Source organism: Bemisia tabaci, chromosome 10 (assembly GCF_918797505.1).
Source record: "Bemisia tabaci chromosome 10, PGI_BMITA_v3".
In the NCBI taxonomy this organism is placed as follows: domain Eukaryota; kingdom Metazoa; phylum Arthropoda; class Insecta; order Hemiptera; family Aleyrodidae; genus Bemisia; species Bemisia tabaci.
In genome coordinates, this window is record NC_092802.1 from 31,873,416 (window position 1) to 31,896,504 (window position 23,089).

General features: G+C 43.0%; 1 protein-coding gene across 3 annotated transcripts in view; it reads left to right on the forward strand.

Moving 5' to 3' along the window:
* The window catches only part of LOC109038385 (uncharacterized), a 234,604-nt gene that overhangs the window by 210,232 nt on the left and 1,283 nt on the right, over positions 1-23,089 (forward strand). The gene's annotated exons all lie outside the window — the stretch shown is intronic.

A 23,089-nucleotide genomic window follows, 5' to 3' on the forward strand; every position in this document is an offset into this window, starting at 1 on the left:
TATCATGGGAGATTTGAATGGTAGAACCGGACGAAGGAATGGTTCTAAAGTTGTTGGACCTTTCGGTGAAGAGGCGATGAATGACAACGGTGCACGCATCATTGATATGTGTGAACAAAACGAGTTGAAAATACTGAACGGATTCTACCAACATCGAGATATCCATAAGTACACGTGGGTTCAGCAAACTCGGGGGCTGAAGTCAATCATCGACTACGCGGTCACCAGGCAAACGAGTACCATGAAGGTTCAACAAGTAAGAGTTTGCCGGGGGTTCTCCTGTGGTAGTGATCACCATTTTCTCAAGGCGGAGATTGCATTTCCGGTTAAGTATGGGCTGCAGAGGAATACCTTGCAACATCAGAAGTGCCAGCCACAAGGAACGAAGATCGAACAAGTGCACTACAACATCGATAGCTTACAGCATGAAAGCGTGAAAGCGCTCTACAGGAAGCGGCTGGATGAGAAACTGGGAGTAGAAACTTTCGATACTGCAGAAGAGTTGTACCAGTTCATCAAAAGTTGCATACATTCAGCTGCGAAGGAAGCCCTGGGTATGTGTAATGAGAGCAAGGATGTACAGAAACCCTACTGGTGGGACAAAGAGGTAGAGGAGGTAATTGAAGAAAAGCGTAGGAAGTACCATGACTATCTGGCTTCTAGGACTGCAGACACCCGCGGCGCGTATAGGAAAGCCCAGGCGAGGGTTCGTCTTTTAATCACCAGGAAGAAAAACGAGTCTTGGGAGACCAACTGCTCAAGGATTGACACATACCTGGGGGGAAGGAAGAGTGCTGAGAGCTGGAAGCTGATCAAAGGCCTAAGAAGGGACATGAAACGGGACATTATATCTCCGATAACAATCTCACAGCTTGACGAACATTTTAATAAATTATTGACGGAAGGACGACCAGAGTTTCAAACGGGGAATGCTGAAAATATAGTCGAGGATCACTCAATGGAAATTCGAGTTGAGGAGGTGGTCAAAGCAATCAGGGAATTGATGAATGGAAGAGCTCCTGGGCCAGGAAACATTCCAGCCGAGTTAATTAAATGTGGGACTGGCAAGTTGGTTAACCATCTCAGGGATTTGCTGCAGAAGTGCATTGACGGTGATGACATCCCGAAAGAATGGAAAGAGGCCTGGATAACAGCGTCGCATAAAAAAGGAAGGAAGGATGACTGTGGGAACTACAGAGGGTTAGCGGTGACAGGAACGATAAGTAAAATTTATGGAAAAGTGTTGAAAGCGAAGATCGAAGAGGAGTGGACCCCGTTCGAGGCGGAGGAGCAAGCAGGTTTTAGGGCTGGTCGGTCTACCGCTGATCATCTGTTCTGTGTTACCCAGTTAACCGAAAAGAAGAGAATTGTTGGCCAGGAGCTTCATTTAGTGTTTTTGGATATTGAAAAGGCTTATGATAGTATTCCTCTTGTGAAACTCTGGGAAGTCCTAGAAGAAACTGGTTTTAGTAAAGGACTTATTGGGGCAGTCAAGCAGTTTTATCGGGGGGCTTTTGCTAGAATTAAGTGCCAAGGAAGGCTTTCAGACGGTTTTTTTGTCACCAAGGGGCTTAAGCAGGGATGTTGTCTGTCACCGACGCTGTTTAAGATATATCTAGAGCACGTTCTGAAGGAATGGAAAAGAAAGTGTGCCGGCATGGGCGTCCCTCTAAATGACCAAGAAACACTGTTCACGCTATGCTTTGCTGACGACCAGGTAGTCATAAGTCAAGATCACGATGACGCGGAGTATATGACCCGGAAGTTGGTGGAGGAGTACCGCAAATGGGGCCTCGAGGTTAGTGTCCGTAAGACAAAAAAGATGTCAGTCGGAGGTGCTCAGCAAAGCATAGTCCTGGAGGATGGTCAACATATAGAAAGTTGCGAACAATACAAGTACCTGGGGGTGAACCTGACTTCGGATGGGAAGCTGGATCAGGCCATTCGGGACCGTAATCTTCTAGGAAGGAAAGCCATCGCCATGCTTAATGGGATCCTTTGGGACCAAAGGATTTCCAAAGACAACAAGAAGAGGATTTATAACTCGGTTGTCAAGCCTATTATCACCTATGGCAGTGAAGTGTGGCAGTTGAAGAAGCGGACCCAAGAAATGCTCAAGGCGACCGAGATGGATTTCTGGCGAAGATCGGCTGGAATCTCGAGGAGAGAACGTGTCAGGAATGAACGTGTCCGAGAGATAATGGGCGTTGAGGGGACGATTGTGCACGATATCATGACCAAGCAATTGGTATGGTATGGGCATGTGCAGAGAATGGCTGATACCAGGTTGCCGAAGAAGGTGTTGGAGTGGGTCCCCCCAGGTAGGCGACGGAGAGGGCGTCCAGCCAAACGGTGGGTAGAGGGCATCCATGAAGAGATGGAGAGATGCCACCTTCCGGAGGATCTCTACCATGACAGATTCCTGTGGAGAATAGGCGTCGCAGAGCGCCCTAGCGCGCCGTAAAAGCGGCTCATACATACATACATTTGGCAACAGTGAAATGCAGTTACGTCCTTTCGTGTGTGGGGGAGGGGGGGGCGACGATTTGAGAGTGCCAATAACTTATTTTTGACTCTATAGCTTATTATGTTTGGCACTAATCTTGACTCATTTTCTCTGTTTGTTTCAGGTATGTTTCAATCGACACGAATCCTCCCTTAATTTCTTCTTTTAAAGATTATCACGTGAGTAAATGCACGTAATATTTTTCAAAGCTCGGGGTCCAGCTGCCTTCCCAGAAGCCCGCAGCAAGACTCTCTCTCTTAGTTTTCATTTCACGAAATCCTTCTTTAGACAACTATCGAATGGGAGTGCGTTTAACAGAAAGGAGCCAAGCCAAATCAACTTTTGCCAAATTTAATTGAACAGTTTAATTTTTCACGAGAGAACGTTTTTGCGTATTCCTTTTAAAATTTTAAGGAATTTGCTTCGTACGATGGAGAAAATTCACGGAAATTTACACAAGAATCCGCACAACCGTTTCCACGTAAAAAATTAAATTTTCCAATTAAATTCGGCAACAGCTGATGTGGCTTGGTTCTTTTCTGATTAACGTGGTCCGATTGGTCCCTTTTAGAGACGGTATATTTTGGAGGCCCCGCACCAACAACCCAATCAATGTAATCGGACGATTCTCGCCTAGTGATGATTGATGAGTAACTTGTTGAGCAAATAATCAAATAAAATTCGCCGAATGATGACTGATTAATATTTGCGGAACAGGAAATCGCGAAAACTTATCGTGTCTACAACGAACCCGAAAACGGAGACCGTCTGACTATAATAGGGGAGATGATACCACTATTCGACCACGCAGGAGCTCAAGTTGCCTACACTAAAAATTGAAGGCAAACTGGCTTGAGATTAAAGAGTCCTCTTCCCGTCTAGTTTAAAGGCCTTATTCGCATTTAGCGAAATTACCTTTTACTCCACGTATAGAGCGGATATCAGTGAGGAGTTTTTGAAGTATTTCCGCCTCTCTGACGTAAGAGCGTATCTCAGTTTCCACGTAAGCCCTGTTTCACATAAAAATTCGTGCTTTCTGGGGCTCATGCGGTAATTTAGATACGGCCCTACGTCAGAGAAGCGATAATATGTTGTCTTTGATCCCTTTCTAACAGCTGCAATCCCAGAATTCTGCGTTTCTCGCGAAACGGTCAAACCGAGGAGCTCATCACCGTTGAACAGAGCTCGGCTGATGCAGCCGCGATCGAGTGCAAAGCAGGCGGATTCCCTGCACGACCCGGCGCGCAGCGGATCGAGTTAATAGGAAAAGTCGGATACAATCTGGGAACTTTTAAAGCTTATATTTTCGAAAATATTAAACACGAAAGTTTTAAAGCGGCACCACTGGTTTTTCCGTAAAATTTCTCTTCAGAAACACTTCTTGTAATTTAATTTGTGACAGAATCAACATCAAAATTTGCAGGTTAAGTCAAAAATTTCATGTCCGGCCTCTCTAATCGACTCGATCTACTGTGCACTGGAAAAAAAAAAACACACACACACATTGGATCTAGAGTCTAGACTCTTAAAAACATCGACAAGAAAAAGTACTCTTGATTCAATCAGAATCTAGCTTAAATCATCCGATTGAATCAAGAGTATTTTTTCTTGTCAATGTTTTCAAGAGTCTGGACTCTAGATCCAATGTGGTTTTTTTTCCCAGTGTGAGACCCGGCGCACAGTAAGTCTAATCAATTGGAGAGGTCGGACATGAACTTTTTGACTAAAATTGAAAATTTTAATGTTAAATTCGTGAAATTTTGAATTTTAAAGGGTGCCTTTGAAAGACAATTTTACCTTGGAACCAATCGAACCACTTGTCGAACCTCAAAGTTTTGTATGAACGGAGTTATAAGCTTTTACAGTTTCAAAATTTTGTCCGAACTCCCTGATTGACTCGGTCCACCGTGCGGCGAGACTCTGGTTAGTGAACCCGCGCCGAATCGCGGGCGGAGGACCCCGAGGAGCACGAAGAGACGGCGACGACGACGGTCTAGGCTCCGGAGTCGAAGAACAGAAATAAAGTAACGACAACTGCACCGAGAGAGCCGAGCACATAAACTGCGCCTGTTGAAAAAAACGAGGAGGGGGGGGGGGGGGTTGTAATCGTTGAGTTTTGATGGACGCGCTCCGGTGAACCCGCGCTGCACGTTGCCAGGTAAGGCAGCCTGCCCAGCAGCGGGTAGGCCACCCGCACAACGTGATTCATCTACACAGGGTTGCCGCAAGCAGGAAGTACTGAGAAATGTCAGGGAATTTTAAAAAGTAAAGGAAAACCTGGAAATGGAAGGGTATGTGACGAAAATGATCAGGGGAAAATGTCAAATCACCTTCGTTTGCTTTTTCGAGTGGGTTTGACGTTTCGAACATGAACTTTTGCCTGAAAACTATTTCTAATAGTCCTTTTAACAATCTGGCATTTGTTCAGTTGTCAGGGAATTTCACCAAAATGTGTCTGGGAAATCAGGGAAATGTCAGGGAATTGTAAAAAGTCAGGGAAAACCTGGAGATGTCAGGGAAAAAACGTCAAATCACCTTCATTTGCTTTCTCGTGTGGGTTTTGACGTGTCGAACAACAAATTTTGCCTGAAAACTATTTTTAATAGTCTTTTTAACAATTTGGCATTTGTTCAGTTGTCAGGGAATTTCACCAAAATGTGTCAGGGAAATGTCAGGGGCTTGATTTTCCAAATTCTGTGGCAACCTTGTTTACATAGAAGGAATCATTTCCTCTGTGTGGACGATAAGGACCTCTTGGGTACAATGACGTATATTTGCGGGTGTCTTTTTTCTTCTCCTCTTCTTTTGCGAGCATGAGTGGTTCAGCAGTGGTTGAACAGGGTTGCCACTCACGGAATACCGGGAAAACCGGGAAATGTCAGGGAATTTTCACAAGTCAGGGAAAATGACGAAAATGTTGAGGAAATCCCTTAAGTATCCTCTATTTGCTTTCTAGAAAAGGTTTGACGTTTGAACAACCATTTTGCCTGAAAACTATCTCTAATTGTATATTTTTCGCCGTTTGGCATACACTGGAAAGAAAAAAAAACACTTTGGATCTAGAGTCCAGACTCTTAAAAACATCGACAAGAAAAAATACTCTTGATTCGATCGGATTTTTGCTTAAATCAAGAACCAAGCCTCTTAATTTGAGCGGATTTCCTTTTCATTATTTTAAGCATAAATCTGATTGAATCAAGAGTATTTTTTCTTGTCAATGTTTTCAAGAGTCTGGACTCTAGATCCAATGTGTTTTTTCCAGTGTATCTTTAATTGTCAGTGAATTTCACCAAAATGTGTCGAAGAAATCAGGGAAATGTAAGGGGATTCATAATCATCTTCTTAATTCTATGTCAACAACAATGTCATCGCTACAAAAACCGAACGCGGTGGATGGAGGAAAACCAGCTCAGCTTGGTGGCCAGGATCCGAGGTTAAGGAACGATGGAAACCCCGAGGGAAAACGGAGGGAGCCAGTTTGGAGGGAACCAATTCGGGGGAACCAATTCGGAGGAACGCGAACGCCCTGCGAACGGCGCGGCGCACAGTGGATTGAGTCAATTTGAGAGGTCGGTCATGAAATTCGTGACTAAAATTGCAAATTTTGACGTTCATTTCGTCACTTTTTAAATTCCAAGGAGTGGTTTTGGGAGGAAAATTTACAAGGAAGCCAATGAAACCACCCTGGTAAAAATTGGCGATAGAAGCTGTGTATCAAAATACCATATGAATTATAGCCGGCTGAAGAAGGCTACAGAAAATCATATAGCTGGCTGTAGAATGCGGAGAAAAGCATACGGCCGGGCTATACGAAGCGATAAAAAATTATGAAAAGCCGGGCTATAGTTCCTATCGCCGGGCTTTACACTTTATCGCCTGGCTGTTGCTTTTTTGCCATCGATCATAAAAGGCTATAAGATATTGTGTAGAGATTCGTGTGCTTTGGAAATCATTAAGTTTGATACGGAACCACCTTAATATTTACAAAACACACATTATATGTTCCCTTGATACATATTTTTTTTCATCAATTAAAATGAGAATAATCCATACAGGATGTGCAAACATTTCAAAATCATGAGTTGAATAACGCTGACTCCGCCAGATTAAATATTAGAGCCTAACACAAAGCGGAGCGGCGACGCACTGGCGCCTACAAACCTAACAGGGATACTTCACGCATTGCGCAACGCGTGAAGTATCCCTGTTAGGTTTGTAGGCGCCAATGCGCGTTTCGCGCAGGCTGCCCGCCTGCCGCGCCGCAGCGTGCCACGGCGCTTGAAGCAACTATTTCACACCAGAGGTATTGCACAGTATCATACGAAACTGAAGGCGCTCTAATATATTAGGAATGGCAGGCATCCATCAAAAGTACGGAGCTTTTCTCGCAGAATAAACCAAGATACTACGGCCCAAAAAGAGAGCAGTTGTCCAAAAACTCACTAAGTCGTAGCATCCGTAATTAGTAACGTTTAGCATACACTTTATCGCTTGGCTGTTGCTTAGTCGCCATCGGCTATAAAAGGCTATAAGAAATTGTGTAGTCCGGCTATAGAAGCTATTGGAAATCTTACAGCCGGCTGTAGGTCTATGGTATTTTGGAACACAGATACTACTGCCAAATTTTACCAGGGCACTTTTAGATCCTCAAAGTTTAGCAGCGCTCCCGTTTCGCAGAGCTGATGCCGAATTCGGGAACTTATGAGATTTTCTTGAATTTTTTCCGGAACTTTTAGAATTCCGACATTTTCCGGAACTATTTCGGAACTCTTGAAAACACCTAAAAAGGAATCCCGGAACTTTTCACAGTCATGGAGTGGAAGAAATTGGAACAAAATAGTTCCGAATCCCAGTACTTTTGACCGACATTGAATGGGAGCGCTGAAATTTTGTATTAAACGGAGTCGTAAGCTTTTAAAGTTTCCAAATTTTGTCGGATCTCTCCTATTGGCTGGATCCTCTGTGCGGCGGCCCGGATCGATGCACGCCTCATTTCGCCCACGATTACGGTCGGCGTCGTCGAGCACCGGACACCCCGAGCGTCGCGACGCCAGGCCCAGGTGGCGTGATCAACAGTCGTCAAACTAATTCCCTCGGAAAATCCGGTCTCCCCTCTCGTAGGCGTATCTCAACCGCCTTGAGCCGGGTCGAGGGGTTGAATATAGGTTTTCGGCCCACTTTTGGATGTTTTCCGATCGAAAGTACTGTTTAGATCGACATGAAACTATCGGAAAACTACAGACGCAAACCGATAGACAGTTACTCGACTGATAACTGATTCATCTTGCAAAAGCTTACTGTTGCATCATCCTCCTTGACTTGATAAGAGGAAAGACCGGATTTTCCAGTAAGTTCGGCTTGATGAGAGGAAAGACTGGATTTTCCGGTAAGATCGACTTGGTGAGAGGAAAGACTGAATTTCCCCGTAATCTCGACTTGGTGAGAGGAAAGACTGAATTTCCCGGTAAGCTCGACTTGATAAACGAAAATACTGGATTTTCCAGCGAGCTCGACTTGATAAGCGGAAAGACTGGATTTTCCAGTAAGATCGACTTGATAAGCGGAAAGACTGGATTTCCCGTAAGCTCGACTTGATAAGCGGAAAGACTGGATTTTCCAGTAAGATCGACTCTGTGAGAGAGGAAAGACTGGATCTCCCAGTAAGCTCGACTTGATGAGCCGAAAGATTTTCCGAGCAAAGTACTTTGATATCTGTCGATCATGCCTTTTTCTTTACTTTCCACGGTGTTTTAGGTGAGTCAGTGTTCTCCTCTAAATTACGTTAGGCGAGGTCTAAAGGAAACTAGATTTCGAAAAGAGCGTTACAGCTCTTTTTGCGGTAACACGGTGGAACAGTGCAGTGGTCCATTCCAGCCTCCTCGCTTTGAGTCAGCTCGGGCCCCAAGTCGTTAAGAGCCCAGAAATCCTCACCGCCTTCCATCAGTCATCAGTAATGGCGACATTCGCACTAGCACTTGACTTTTACCTCGCATTTCATCCCGCGCGACGGATTCCAAATCCGCGGAACCGGTCCAACGACACAAGTCGCTCGAGCCGCCGCAGTGCGATAAGGCGAGTTTACGGAGCGAGGTTTCGGAGCAAGATCCGAGCGATGACGTCACGGAAGCTCCGAAAGCAGGAGTCTATGGGGGAGGGGGGTGGGAGCTTCGCAGGTGTGAGATTTGTGGCGACGCGACGCAACGCATCGGAATAGCTTGCGGATGATGCAACAGTAAGCTCATACGCCGCACAGTGTGTCAAAACCCCAATCTAGCTGCTCAAAACCCCCCTTATGTCAAGTCAACAAATGGTGTTATTTATGGTCAGAGTGGGTCCACAGGCACCCACTGGTTACGTATCTATCATGGTTATCACAAAAATAAATTTTTTGGTCGCTAAAATGATAGGGATTGCAGCCGGTAAACCTCCAGCCTCAATCTCGCCATCAGGAGTGGTGCCACTGTATTGATTTTTTTTAGAGTACTTTGTGGCGAAAAAGGGTCATTTCTGGATGAAACGAGATGCCAAAGGCCAGAGAAAGGAAATATGACCGTTGATTTCTCCAAAATCATTATTTAAGTATTATAATTGCTCATTGAAAACAGTGCCCAAGACCGTTTACTTTTCCTGGCTTTAATAGAGCCGCAAAAGCGCGGAACTACACGGAACACCATGAAACTTATATGAGAGTGTTCAGAAAACTATCTAGATTTGAAATGTCTTTAGTTTTACTGCTACCTTCCGCAACCTTGAGAATAAGAGCACATTTTGTTCGGCGATTCCTAGTGTAAAAGCGTGCGGGCGGCGTTTTGCGATCTCCTCCTACAGGCTGTCGCAGGTGAAGTGAGACGGAGGCAGCATCTCACCACGCGCGCTCGGTCCCCTGATTTGAGTGAGCCTTATCATGAGGCTTTTCACCGGATCAGATAAGACAGTGTGGTGGCTCAGTTGATTGCTTCTTTCATTATTACTTGCATGATCGGGGTTCAAATCCCGAGCAGATCAATTTTTTGAAATTTTATTTTCTATTTCATTACGATTTTCCCATTATCTATACTGTCATGGAAGGGGGAGGGGAGTCCTCATAAATACAAAGTTGCATCGTATTTTTAACAAGTTTCTTGTATGATTTGAAACAGACTTTCTTATTTATTTCTAATGAGGAAAGGTTTCGGACATGGTTTATGAAACGTAGGAAAATGAAAAGGAGGGGGGGGGGGGGGGGGGCTCGCCGAAATTTTCCTTTACTGGCAAACATTTTGAAAATATTATCTTTGACTTATCACTTAGAGTTGCCGAAACGTATCATTTTAATAATATGGAATTCATATTTTTTTGGATGGTCAAATGAGAAATTCGCCATTTTGAAATGGAATGCATAAGCCCAAGACATCCTCCAGGACTTATTTTGGATCGGAAAACACAATTTGACTAATTTTTGGGGTTCATCAGGTCACATAAGGCGCCTAAAACTTAGTTGGAATTTTACGATTTTTACATGAGTTGAACAGGATTTTTAGATAGCCGCCATTTTGAAAATTTTGATGACTAAGTTTTGAAATTTTAGGTGAACCTTCTTCAAGCTTACACTAATGCCTGTGCGAAATTTGGTGGTTATCCGACCAAATTTAGAGACGTGAAGAGGTTTTGAGCAGCTAGATTGGGGTTTTGACACACTGTGCGCCGCCGTCGTGACATTGAGCACAGTGTTGTCAGTTCGTTGCGGTCGTCTTATGCACGCAGAAACAACCTGTGTCAGGGTGGCTACTGTTTCGAAAAATCCGGAAATTGTACTGATAAGAGTACCAGGATTGCCACAGTCAGGGAATAAACTGGGAAAAAAAAACACATTGGATCTTGAGTCCAGACTCTTGAAAACATTGACAAGAAAAAATATTCTTGATTCAATCAGATTTTTGCTCAAATCGAAAGGAAATCCGCTCAAATTAAGAGGCTTGGTTCTTGATTTTAGCAAAAATCCGATTGAATCAAGAGTATTTTCTCTTGTCGATGTTTTTAAGAGTCTGGACTCTAGATCCAATGTGTTTTTTTTCCAGTGTACTGGAAAATCTCAGGGAAAACCGGGAAATGTCACGGAAAAATCCTTAAGTCACTTTTATTTGCTCGCTAGAAATGGTGTGACGTTTCGAACATCAAAGCCTGAAAACTATTTCTAATCATGTCTCTTTTACCATCTGGCATATCTTCAATTGTCAGGGAATTCCACCAAAATTTGTCAGAGAAATGTCAGGGAATTCCACCAAGATGTGTCAGGGAAATATCAGGAATTTCATCTTCTAAATTCTATGGCAACCTTGGAGTCCATAATTTATGTAGAAAGAGTACGGACATGTAACTTACTCAAGTAATTAGTCATTTTCTCAATCATACAGCAAAACGACATACATGCCCGTGATAATCGGTGACAAACGCGCGCCATGATAGTTGATATTGATATCATTTCATGAAGGAGAAACGGAGTTGATTCATTGGCCGATATAGTATGATAGAACCAATGAAAAATTATCAACGAGTATTTCAGTTGAAACGGGGGAACGGTGCTCTACTTTCATTGGCCGATGTGGGAGGGCCAATGATAAAGTTATCAACGAGCATTTCCATTGATGTTGGCTAATCGGTACAATGAGCCGAGACAAGCAGGCGGTCCTTGTATAGCTTCTTTGATGCAGAAATCTGCTTCTGAAAAATCTGATCATTCTGAAGATGGATATAGAGTATAAAAGATCCCTGGTCATCGTTTAGACAGGAAAAAAAAAATGAAAAATTCAGAGTGAAGTTACGGCGTTTTTACACGGAGGAAAAAACCTCGTGCGTGGGACCCGAAATTTAGGTCATATGGATCTCGAAAGTTTTCAGATTGAACATCTGAATACTTAAGGTCTAGCTGTCGAGGTTCGGATCACACATCTGTACTTCAGATCAAGTACTTCAGATGTGAGAACCGAAGTTTTTCGGATGTGAGAACCGAAGTTCTTCGGATGTGAAAACCGAAGTACTTCAGACGTAAGAACTGAAGTTTCAGATGTGTGATCCAAACCTCAGCAGCTGGACCTTAAGTGTTCGAATGCTCAATCCGAAAACTTCAGAGATCCATATGACCTAAACTTCGGGTCCCACGCACGAAGTTTTTTTCTCCGTGTACCGTGGATGGCAGATGTGTACGTTGGCAAAAAACAAGTGGACCTACTTGAAGGATTTACTGAAAGATGCCTCATTTTATATGGATGCTTAATTTCTAACCTTGCCCGGTGGCCCATTACGCCGCGCCGGCTCAGGTTCGCAGTGACAAGAGTCGTGGTTTAACGGGACGTATTATTGCTAAAAAGAACTATGTTACACGCAAACCCCCTGCACATAGGTCTTTTCAGCCACAATAAATACGTCGAACTGATGCTCGGAGCTATTCGTAGCACTCGCCGCGGCATCGCGGGTATAATCGAGTGGGAACTCACGGACGCGGCGTGGCGTCACGGCTAAATCGGTAATCGGATTGATTCCATTGATTCGCCATCGTTGAGCGTTGAGCCTCCTCTCGCTGAGTGCCTGGGATGTTTCAGTCGAGCTATTTAACAACGCACCTCAGCCTCAGGCTCCGAAATTCTTGGACTCTTACAATTAGTCGTCGCCTTGTGTAGCGCTCGTTGCCGGGTTTCTGCGTAACACGCTTCGCTGAAAAAAAAAAAGTTTCGAGCTGTGTAGAGGTACCGTCACGCGTTCCGGGCTCAGAGGCCGAAAGTTCTGGGTGCTAGAGCCGTAGCTTCGACTGTTCCGAGTGCTACACCGGAACTTTCGGCCTCTGAGTCCGGAACGCGTGACGGTATGTCTATGTAGCTCGTAAGTACGGCCTCCACGGCCGGAGTTTTTTCCCCAGTGCCTCATCTGCTTTCGAATGAGTCCGTTGTAAACTTCAGCTATAGCTAAAAGAAGGGTTGTGGCTCAAAAATCACGATGAGCGCATCGGAAAAGTCGATTATATCGAAAATAGATTTGAAAGTGGCATTTCCCATTTAAACACGCATATTTTAGCAGACTAGATCTCTGTGTCATATCTTCTCCAATAATTGTTCAATTCGTGAACCAAGGGTATCCTCGTGTTCAGTCCACTCAGTAGTTTCCGCATGAACCCGAAATTCATCAAATTTTCAGACGCCCGCAAATTCTCTATTGAGTTTAGGTCTTTCTTTCGGCAGAGCGTTTATCTCTTTTGGTTCACAATCCTGCCGAACTAGTCGAAAAAGTTGACCAAAGCCACTCGCGGAAATTCGCCAATTGTCAACTGGACATATTTCTGCCAAACCGAACTATCTGCATTTAGACATGAGCCCTGAGACCCATAAGAATATATACATAACAGGGCTCACGTCATTACGCACATAGTTCCGTTTGGCAGAAATACGTCCAAATGATTGACCGACCATCGAATCTTCCTCCAAAGTGCTGAAGAAACCACTGTGAATCGATCGATTTTTCCGGGCTACTCATCTCGGAAGCGATCGGACCCCCGCGGCAAACACTAAACCGGTTCCCTGGGACTTTCGCCGCTCAACGAAAGGGAAACCGGCGGCGGAATATCCACGCTCATCGTGGGCCGTCCGTTCATTCATCGCCGAAAAACAGCGGTGCCCGAAACAAACAAACGTCAGCCGCGGAGGTGAACGACCTTGGGCCCCGCCCGGGGGAGGGGAAGGGGGGTCGTGACCCAGTTGCGATTTCAGACGCCCGACAGACGCGCCTCTTCGCGATCGACAGTAGTGTTTCGATAGGTTGAATAGTCGATCAATCAAATTTTTGGATAGTCAAAATTTAGATATCCATTAATGATCTACCTAAATCAAAATTAATCGATTTTTCTGAAATTGTACATTTTTAACGCCTCCTCGCGATTGACAGAAGGAGTTTTCGATCGATTGAATGGTCGATTAATCGAGTTTTTGGATAATCGAATACTCAATTAGCGATTAATAATCGAATGAAATCATAAAATCGATTTTTCTGAAACTGTACATTTTTAAAATGACTCTTTGAACGCCTCCTCGCGATTGACAGTGGAGTTTTTTGACGGATTGATTAGTCGATCAATTGAGTTTTTGGATAGTCAAAAATTTAACTATAGATTGTTGATTAAATCGAATCAAAATTAATCGATTTTTTTGAAACTGTACACTTTTAAAATGTTATTTTAAAAGTGTGTACCCTGGGGTGCCTGCCAGGGATCCCAGGCGTGAATCAGCACTTGTACTGACTTTGATAATCAAAAATCATGGGTGATGAGCATCTTCAATGATTATTTACAATGTCTGCCATCAGTAAAAACCGGAAAATATCAGGAAAATAGGTCAACTGACTGTAGCATATTGCTTCGTAAAATCAATCGAATGTCAATTTTCTCGTGACAAAAATTCGGAAGTTTCATTCTAGAGATCAAGGAAAATCATATACTCAAAACCAATATGGAATTACAGTAGACACCTGGATGTAGCAAATTTCGGCACGATTATACCTTATTTTCAGCTGAAAAGCCTGCTTTTCCACAAAATATCAGCGCTTTCGGGCTATGAGCGAAAATTTTTAGAAGTTTTGTGTTGATTTTCAGAAATTTGACCTGGGCATCGGGAAATTTTCAATTTTCAATTAACCGGTAGTAAAAACTCGATCAAGCATCCAATCAAAATGTCAACAATCGATCTATCAATCGAATTGAAAGACTTTCTATTAATCAATTATTTAATTACGAAAAGAAAGACTCTAATTGACAGGTCCCTATCCCGATCCACCGTCCGATCGGGCCAATCAGACGCGATCCTGTGACGGACGGGCCAATCAGACGCGTTCCTGTGACGGACGGGCCAATCAGGCGCGTTCCTGTGACAGACGACGGGCCAGACCGCGGTCAGTTTTCGTTTGATGGACTCCGCTCGCGTGTCGTGAGGAACAGGAAGGGATATCGATCGATCGGAGACCGCGGTAGGAGTTGGCGCACAGTCGGTAGGGATTCTTGGTTGTTGGGAAACTTGGGGACGGGGAAATCGAAAGTGACTTGGAAGTAGATAGCGCTAAACTGCCGTGCTAAGGAAGAACGCCTTATGAATCTATGAACGCCAAATTGGCTTTAATAAGGGACGAAAATACTTGAAAAATGTTGAATTTGAATTTCTTCCCTCGCCACTTTGGGACCAATGTTTTTTTTTTAAAAAAAAATGGTGGTCTATGTTGACTTCATTTCATCGAATCGGACGGAAGATGAAATAGTTAGATTTTATTCCGAACTTCGGAAACCCCCCCCCCCCCCCCAAAAAAAAAGAAAAATAATCCACACTGAGAAAAATACTTGTGTACTTGTGTCACCTGTGTACTTGTGTTACTTGTGTACTTGTGTATCTTGTGTACTTATGTTACTTGTGTTACTTGTGTACTTGTGTTACTTGTGTACTCATGTTACTTGTGTTACTTGTGTACTTGTGTTACTTGTGTACTTGTGTTACTTGTGTACTTGTGTTACTTGTGTACTTGTGTTACATGTGTTACTTGTGGTTATGTAGGAAGTGGAACACGACACAACCCAAATTTCGTGTTGATTTTGGCACAGTTTGAGGAGAGTGGAGTACTCCACGGTCAAGTCTGGTCAACCGAAGGATCGAGTTATTTTGTGTTTTACCTCCCAGACTAACCAAACGTATGTGTTGAGGTTTCTCTCTGAAAGGAGGAAAATGAGAGAAAAATTTAGATTCTCATCAAGAAAATTGAAGGTATTAGAAAAATTGAGAATTCTAAACACTATGTTCGTGAGTAGTTAAAACTTCGATTTTTACAGCTGTGCGACGCGCGACGGCCAAAATTTACCGTCCCAGTGCGTGTGATGGAGGGGACTTCGGCACGTGATAGGCTATTAGTGGTATTAAGCCGCGGCTAATCTCATTAACTTTGGGCTCCTGATATCAATCCAGAGAGAAGGACAGGGACACATAGGAGTCGGAAGAACTCTACTCTCGGAAAAGTAAGAGAAAGTCACAGGAAACTCTCCTGCTGAGAAAATAATGCTCCGAGAATCCTAGTTTGGCCGATCCTGAAAATAATCTCATACAAAATGGATGATGAAATTTTTTAGATGTAAAGTTTGTAGGAATTTCATAATCAGGTTCGTTGTATCGCACCTGAGCCACCATTGTTGACCTCTTGACTGACATATTTGAATCTTTAAATCATCTTAATAATAGAGAAGCTTTCGTTGACCTGATAATTTAAACATCAGGAACACTTTTAGATTTAAAAATTTGAAAATTCGCAAACAACTCGGCAAAAAGATTAAAAAAAATCGATGGTTTTTTCCAGGAAAACCCCAGGGAATTGGGAGAAAAGTGTGAATTTTCATCAGGGAAAATCAGGAGGCTTCTTTTTGCTTCTTTGAGCAGATTGTGTATTTTTACCGGCGGCAGGTTGCTAGCCTCACCGCCGAACCCTCCTCCTTAGCCCGGGCTTGGGACCGGCAGCACTCCCTATAGAAGACAGTACAAGACTGCCAAGACTATGCCTGGACGACCGCCTAAGAGATGGGCAAAAGCTGGCTCTCTTCTCCTGAAGATGATTGAATGTTCCTGTTGCTATTTGTTTTATTGACTTGACGAATCTTTACAGATAATTATTATATTTTTAATATTTTGTGCTCGGCACTCGAAGGCTTGACAAACAGGGCCATGCCCTAGTCGTTAGTAGAAGAAGAAGAAGAAGAAAATCAGGAAATGAGCATGGTCAAGAATTAAGGCATTTTTTTGGTGGAAGGGCGTATGAGGCTCGCAATCCTGCTAAGATGGTTAAATTGGACTCCCTACGTCTTCCTTGTCTATAGCTTTGTCTATCAATTTCAATAATCAGCCCGCAGTGACATGAACTTCCGCCCACCTTCGTTGTCTTCAGGTTAAAATGAGGGCACTAATGAGCTTTTATCAGGTGAACGTCACCATCCCACTGCACTTTCGTGTAACGCCGAGACGATCGATAATAATAGTAGTCGGAATGTCAATACTTGCAATTACCCCGGAGCCCCTTCCCCCCCCCCCCTCCCCGGGTGCCGTCGAAGGTTGCAGCCTGTTTGCTCATTAGCATCCAGTGTACGTGTCTTGAATTCTGAGTTCGGCACTGCATAGCGAACCCGAGTGGTGAGCTGTTAGAGAGTGATATCCATGACTAAAGTGCGAATCGACGTATCTCCATCGCGGTGTTTCAAAATTTATTTTATTTTTTGGCCGAGAAACGACCTAACTTCATTGCTTACCAAGGGGTCTAGTTTCTGGACTTTCCCGATTCTATCAGGATTTGAGATCAATCTGGATTTTATCCCGATTTCGTCAGGATTTGAGGAAAAATCGGTCGTAAAATCGGGATTTGAGAAAAGTCTTTAGAATTTAATTCTAAAGTTCTGCTTTCGCATACGTTTATGCAGGAATTTTAGTTTTCCTCCGTAAAAAATCAGGATTTGGAAAAATTATGAAATCAGGGTTTAGCAGTCAAAAATCAGGATTTCCCAACATGAAAAAAAAAAAAAAACCTAGACACCATGTTTTAATTTTAGCAAAAAATAGCGTGCTAATGTTCGGATCATCCTCCTAAACCTTAAAATACGAGTAAAGTCAGGTTTCTTCCATTTTTTAATTCATTCGGAAAACGGAAGGAACAGTGTTCTTGGCCTTATTTTAAGATTTTGGAAATGATTTTTGGCTCGAACATACTTAATGATTCATCAGGTGACCGAAACCTCGATAGTACCAAAATAATCCAAGTAATGTTTAAAAACTGAATTACATCGATCGTCCCCAGAATGCGATTCGCGAGAGCTAAGGATCCATCATCAGAAACATCGACGCGTCCAAGAGGCCTTTTATGTCGGCTGAATAACTTATCTTTGACACCAAACTAGGAGCAGTGCCGTAAACATCGGAAGGAAGACTATCAAAGCGCCTTCAAGTCAGGCAGGATACCACCAGCACATCCCAGATGCTCGAATAGTTATATCTGCGAGAAAGGAGCTCCCGGAAAAAAAATGGATTGCTGATTCAACAGTTCACTTGTTAAAAAAAGTGGCTGCAATGTTTTAAAGGTACATTTTACAATAGCGGAAAGCTAATTTAACCACGGGCTTGGTTAAACTAACACTTTTTTTGTTGTAAAATCTACATTGAGACATTGCAGTCACTTCTTTTTTACAACAAAATTAAAGAATTAGCAATTTAATTTTTTCCGTTCTCTACTTATTAAGAGGTTAGCCTTGAGAAGCTCTGTAAGTTCTAAATAAATTATCCGCACTGGAAAAAAAACACATTGAAGCTAGAGTCCAGGCTCTTGAAAACATTGACAAGAAAAAATACTCTTGATTCAATCGGATTTTTACTTGAATCAAAGCGAAATCCGCTTAGATTAAGAGGCTTGGTTCTTGATTTAAGCTAGATTCTGATTGAATCAAGAGTACTTTTTCTTGTCGATGTTTTTAAGAGTCTGGACTCTAGATCCAATGTTTTTTTTTTTTCCAGTGCGTCACCAGAAATTGTTCCTGTGAATAATGCTTAAAGAAATTAAGAAAGAACCAGCATTATTTTACCACCTTGTTACGTACCGTTCGAGTCGCACTTGTAGTGTTTTCTTCTCGTTTATTTCCATGCTCTCCGTGGACACTACTCGATGCCTGCTCGCAACGTGGATCCAAAACGGTCTATTTCACCGCGCCGATAAGGGCCCCCGGGGGGGGGGGGGGGGGAGATCAGGAAGCTGATGGAAGCCCCCCGAGGGACCGGTCGCTTGCCTGTCAACCTGCCGAGGTCATGGTTCACGACTCGCGGGCCCTCGTTCCGGCCTGCGTCCTTAATTCTAATTGGAGGCGTCGTGAATTGCGGTTCCCCCGCCCGACGCTCCAGGCCCCCGTCACCGGTCCCCCAGGCAGCTTGGCGCCGCGCCGCACAGTGGATCGAGTCAATTAGAAAGGTCGGACAGTACATTTTTTTACTAAAACTGCATAGTTTGATGTCCATTTCGCCGCATTTTAAAATTTAACACTGAAAAAAAATTATCGGCGTTTTTACCAAGGTCCGTTGGTACCTTTACCATCTCACTTTTTTTACCAATTATTGGTAATTTTACCAAGATAGACTGGTAAGCTTACCTAAAAACCGGTATTTTTACTATTTTTTTCAGGTAAGAATACCACTTTTATTGGTAATCAATTCCCGGTAACTGTGCCATTTTACCTCGGTAATTCTACCACAGTCGATGAAAAATATTGGCTTTTTTACCGAGGTCCAGTAAAATTACCGAGAAAATTCAATAATTTTACCGAGATTTCTCGGTAAAATTACCAATTCCATTAATGGTAATTTTATCAAGAAAAAACTGGGATCAAATAGAGCCCTGGATTCTTGGTAATTTTACCCTTTTCTTAGTAAATACACGAAGATTTTTTTTCAGTGAAGGGGTGCTTTTGACAGGAAATTTCTCAAGGAAACCAATGGAACCATTTTCAGAACATCTATGTTTTGTATTAACAGAGTTAAAGGCGTTTAAAGTTTCCTAAATTTGTCCGATCTCTCCTATTGACTCGATCCATTGTGCGCCGCGCCGTTGAATGAACCCCAACTGCACCCGCATCCATCGTGAAAACCTTTATGGAGCTAGACAAAATGTGTTCATATGTCGAAATTCAAACTGCAAATTTCAGCGGAAAATCCAATTTTGGATCAACAGGGTGTCTACTAAAATTTCTTTTCGGATTTTTCTGAGTTTTACCTGAAATTTTTAATGATTTCCTGATTTTTTGCGCAAAATTCTCACACTTGTTGACTTTGCAATCCAACATCTTTGGTGAATTGAATCAAATCTTCTACTTTTGCATGAACTAAACTGCAGGTAAACGCCTCGCAATGCGTGAAGTATTCCGACAGTCTTGTAGGCGCTATGAGTTTCACGCTGGTCGCACTGTGTTCACTGGTAAACCTCTTGGACCAGTAGTGCCGCGGTGCATTGACTTAAGAGTGCAGTTTCTTGTCGCCGGATTTAAGAGTCTTGAACTCTTGTTTCAAGCGGATTTTGCATTGATTCAATTCAAAATCCGCTTGAAACAAGAGTCCAGTCTCTTAAATCCGGCGACAAGAAACTGCACTCTTGAACCAAGAGGTTTTTTGTACCAGTGTTTGGCGCATTTCGTGAAGTATTCGTGCAGTCTTGTAGGCGCTAATATGTTTAACATTCCCGCCGCCGCACCGAGGGCTTCTCCTTTTCATCTCGAGTCCTTGTCATCATTGCTCTCTAAGTCGCGCCGTTCCAGGCCAAATTGCGTGTTTGGTTTCTCTCTTAACTCGACTAATTGAAGGTGCTGTCTCTTGTATCACTGAAAGACGACAATATTAGAAATTACCATACTCTCAGGAAATGAGAGATTTTGTCGCCTTTTCTCGTCTGTATTTTTTTTTTTTTTTTTATACCTACCTACATTTAAAAAATTGCAAAATTTGCCGCCCCCTAGATTTGCCGCCATGGGCCGCGGCCCATGTGGCCACTGCCACCCCCTTATGCTTAATCCGGCCCTGTAAGAATATATGTACAACAGGGCTCACGTCATAATGCACATAGTACTGTTTGACAGAAATACGTCCAGTTGGAAATGTTCTCATCATCCAACAACCCCTTGCTCTTTTTTCCCGTGTAGGGCTATTGCAAGGAGTACACACTGCCTCACGGCATACATGACCCAAACTCATAACATATGTACATCATAAAATGTACGTTTGCCGGCATGACGTGGACATTTATGCGTTTTCTGCTCATCACCCCATTGTGTATTTTCTCTACGGTCGCAATATTTTGTTTGTCAAAAAACGGACAAAAATAGAAATCCGCGACTGGTTACTTCCGTTTCATCTCAACAGATTTCGCACACCAGTCCTGCCTGCGCAAGAACCTCTGCCCTCCAATCATTCACAGACCGATTGAACTCAATTCGAATCGTGCGAGTTGGACTCCTCCCTCATCGGTTTCCAATGCACCTCTCCAATCTCTAATAGATCAATTTTTATTGCGGCTTCAATTGATCTTCGGCGCAGCCTCCCGTGGGAGGAATTACTCATCCTCCCGGCGCACAATGGCTCGAGTTAATTAGAGAGGACGGACATAAAATTATTGACTAAAACTGAAAATTTTGATGTTTCTTTCGTCTCATTTTAAATTTCAAGGGGTGTCTTACTAAGAAAATTTCACGAGGAAACCGATGGAACCACTTTTAGAACCTCAAAAGTTTATGTAAACGGAGTTTTAAGCTTCTAAAGTTTCCAAATTTTGTCCGACTTCTCATATTGACTCGATCCACTGTGCGGCGACAACACATGCAGCATGCACCCGTCGACCCGAATGTGGGTGCCGCGTGGCCAGGTGAAGTAGAATCGCCTGCCAATTTTCGTGGGAGTTGCGAAAATTCGCGAGCAATTCTCGACCTATTGCGGTCAGAGATAATATATTTTAGGGACCTCACACTACAATCTTCTCTAGGGTGTAAAAGATACTTTTGAAAGTCACCGCTCAGCTTCGCCTAATGATAAATCATAACCAAGGATTGAAGCTATTGGTTTAAAAAGCTGGCCAGACACTTTACCCACTTTTGTTTGGCCCCAAGTTTTTACGGTCCATTTAAAGTTTGTCCATTAGTTTTTTTTTTTTTTTTTTTTTTTTTTTTTTTTTTTTTTTTTTGCAATGTTTTTTTAACTAATAGTTCAAATCCAGTCACAAGCAATGATGTAGGTGCCGAGATTTTGCCAAATAATGAAATGTAACTCTTAAATGCCCAAACCGGGTCAAAATGACCCAAAGGATCACTGAAAACACGTGTCTCCGGGGTTTCATGGAACCTGTACATCCGAACTTTAGATGTAGGGCACAAATACATATTAAAAAAAGAATAAGACATCACATTGAAAAAAAACGGGAAAAAAATAAATTAACACAGCTGAAGACAGGAGAGACGTTTTTGGGTCTGGTTTGTTTAAAAATTTTCCCCCGAATCAGAGCGACACTTCATTGGCAGCATAGAGCGGAGCATCGCAAGCTCACACATCGCGCCATAACGCCTTCAATTTTGCAGATACAACACGGACATCCATTAAGCACGAATAGTTGTATCCCTGCGCCGTCATCAGCGCGTGTCCTTTCTCTTGCTCCATTTTCATATTGTGTTGGTTCCGTTTGTCTTAATTGCTCTCGTGCTTTAAAGGCTACGTTAGCAAAACAGCCGAATCTAGGAGAGATGTAATGAGGCCTTGATTTTTACTTTCTCTCCCAAATCTAAGCGACAAACCATTGACAGCATAGAGCGGAGCATTGCAAGTTCACGCATCGCGCCTTCAATTTTGCAGATACAACACGGACATCCATCAAGCACGAATAGTTGTATCTCTGCGCCGTCATCGAAGCGAGTCCTTTCTGTTACTCTATTTCTATGTTATGTTGCCTCTCGTTTGTCTTATTTGTAGCGGTGCTTAAAGGGCTACGTGAGCAACACAGCCAAAGTATAACTCGGATTAAATTTGTTGGCCAAACTAGGTATCGGGTAAAAAAGAAATTGGGTAAAAGGTCCTAGACCCTACAGTGAAAGATTTTTAAACGGTAGCTACTACCGTTTAAAAATCGCAGCCTAATTTATAAAAACTCGCCTAGCACAATACCAAAATTCATGAGTCATCATTTGGCGAATTTGATTTGATTTTTTGCTCACCAGGAAAACAAAGCGATCCCATTGGTTGTTACAGACTGAAGAACGAATTATTAACTTTAAGTATAGGGTTTCTCATGGGCTGCCATTAGTCAGTCTTTAACTTACCTACTTTGTCCTACGTAATTCCCCACTTCTACCAATAGAATCGCTCCATTTTCCCTTTGTCTTCTTTGTACGTGTTTTGATGCTTAATTCTTGTAGATTAGCTAAAAATATTAAGATCCGTCCAAACAGCAACTTCCTGCGTATCAACCGATCTTATCGTCCCTTGAAAAGTCGGGTTTTCGACGTCATCCACCGCGGTAGTGACACCCTTGGTTTCCTCTTCCGATCAGTCAGGGGAACACACATCTGCACACTTAACACTTTGCACCGATTTACACAACGTGTAAACTCGGATGAAAGCAACGAACTACACCTCTAGAATGGCCGACCAGTGTTAGAGACCCGGAACGTTTTGAAGTTGATATAGGTTAGGTTTACTTGGGCTCACACAGCAGGCTGCCATCTAAACCCATGTCAGACGCTGCCCACATTTTGCCGAATATTGTTGAATAAAGTGATAGCAATGAAAAGATTGCATAATAATCGCACCTCCAAAGGTTTTCTTAATTCAAAAAATAGGAACTTTGAAAGCAAACCTCAAAAAAAATGAAAGTTTACATAGGTTGAAATTTTCACATGTAATCCTTATGGGCAAGACGCAGCAGAAATGGAGATTGAGGTTAGCTATACTTGGGCTCCCACCCCCCTCCTGCCTTCAAAAACCGGCCCTTGCGCGTACCGCAGGTTTGCTATCTCGCGGCCATTCTAGAGGTGTA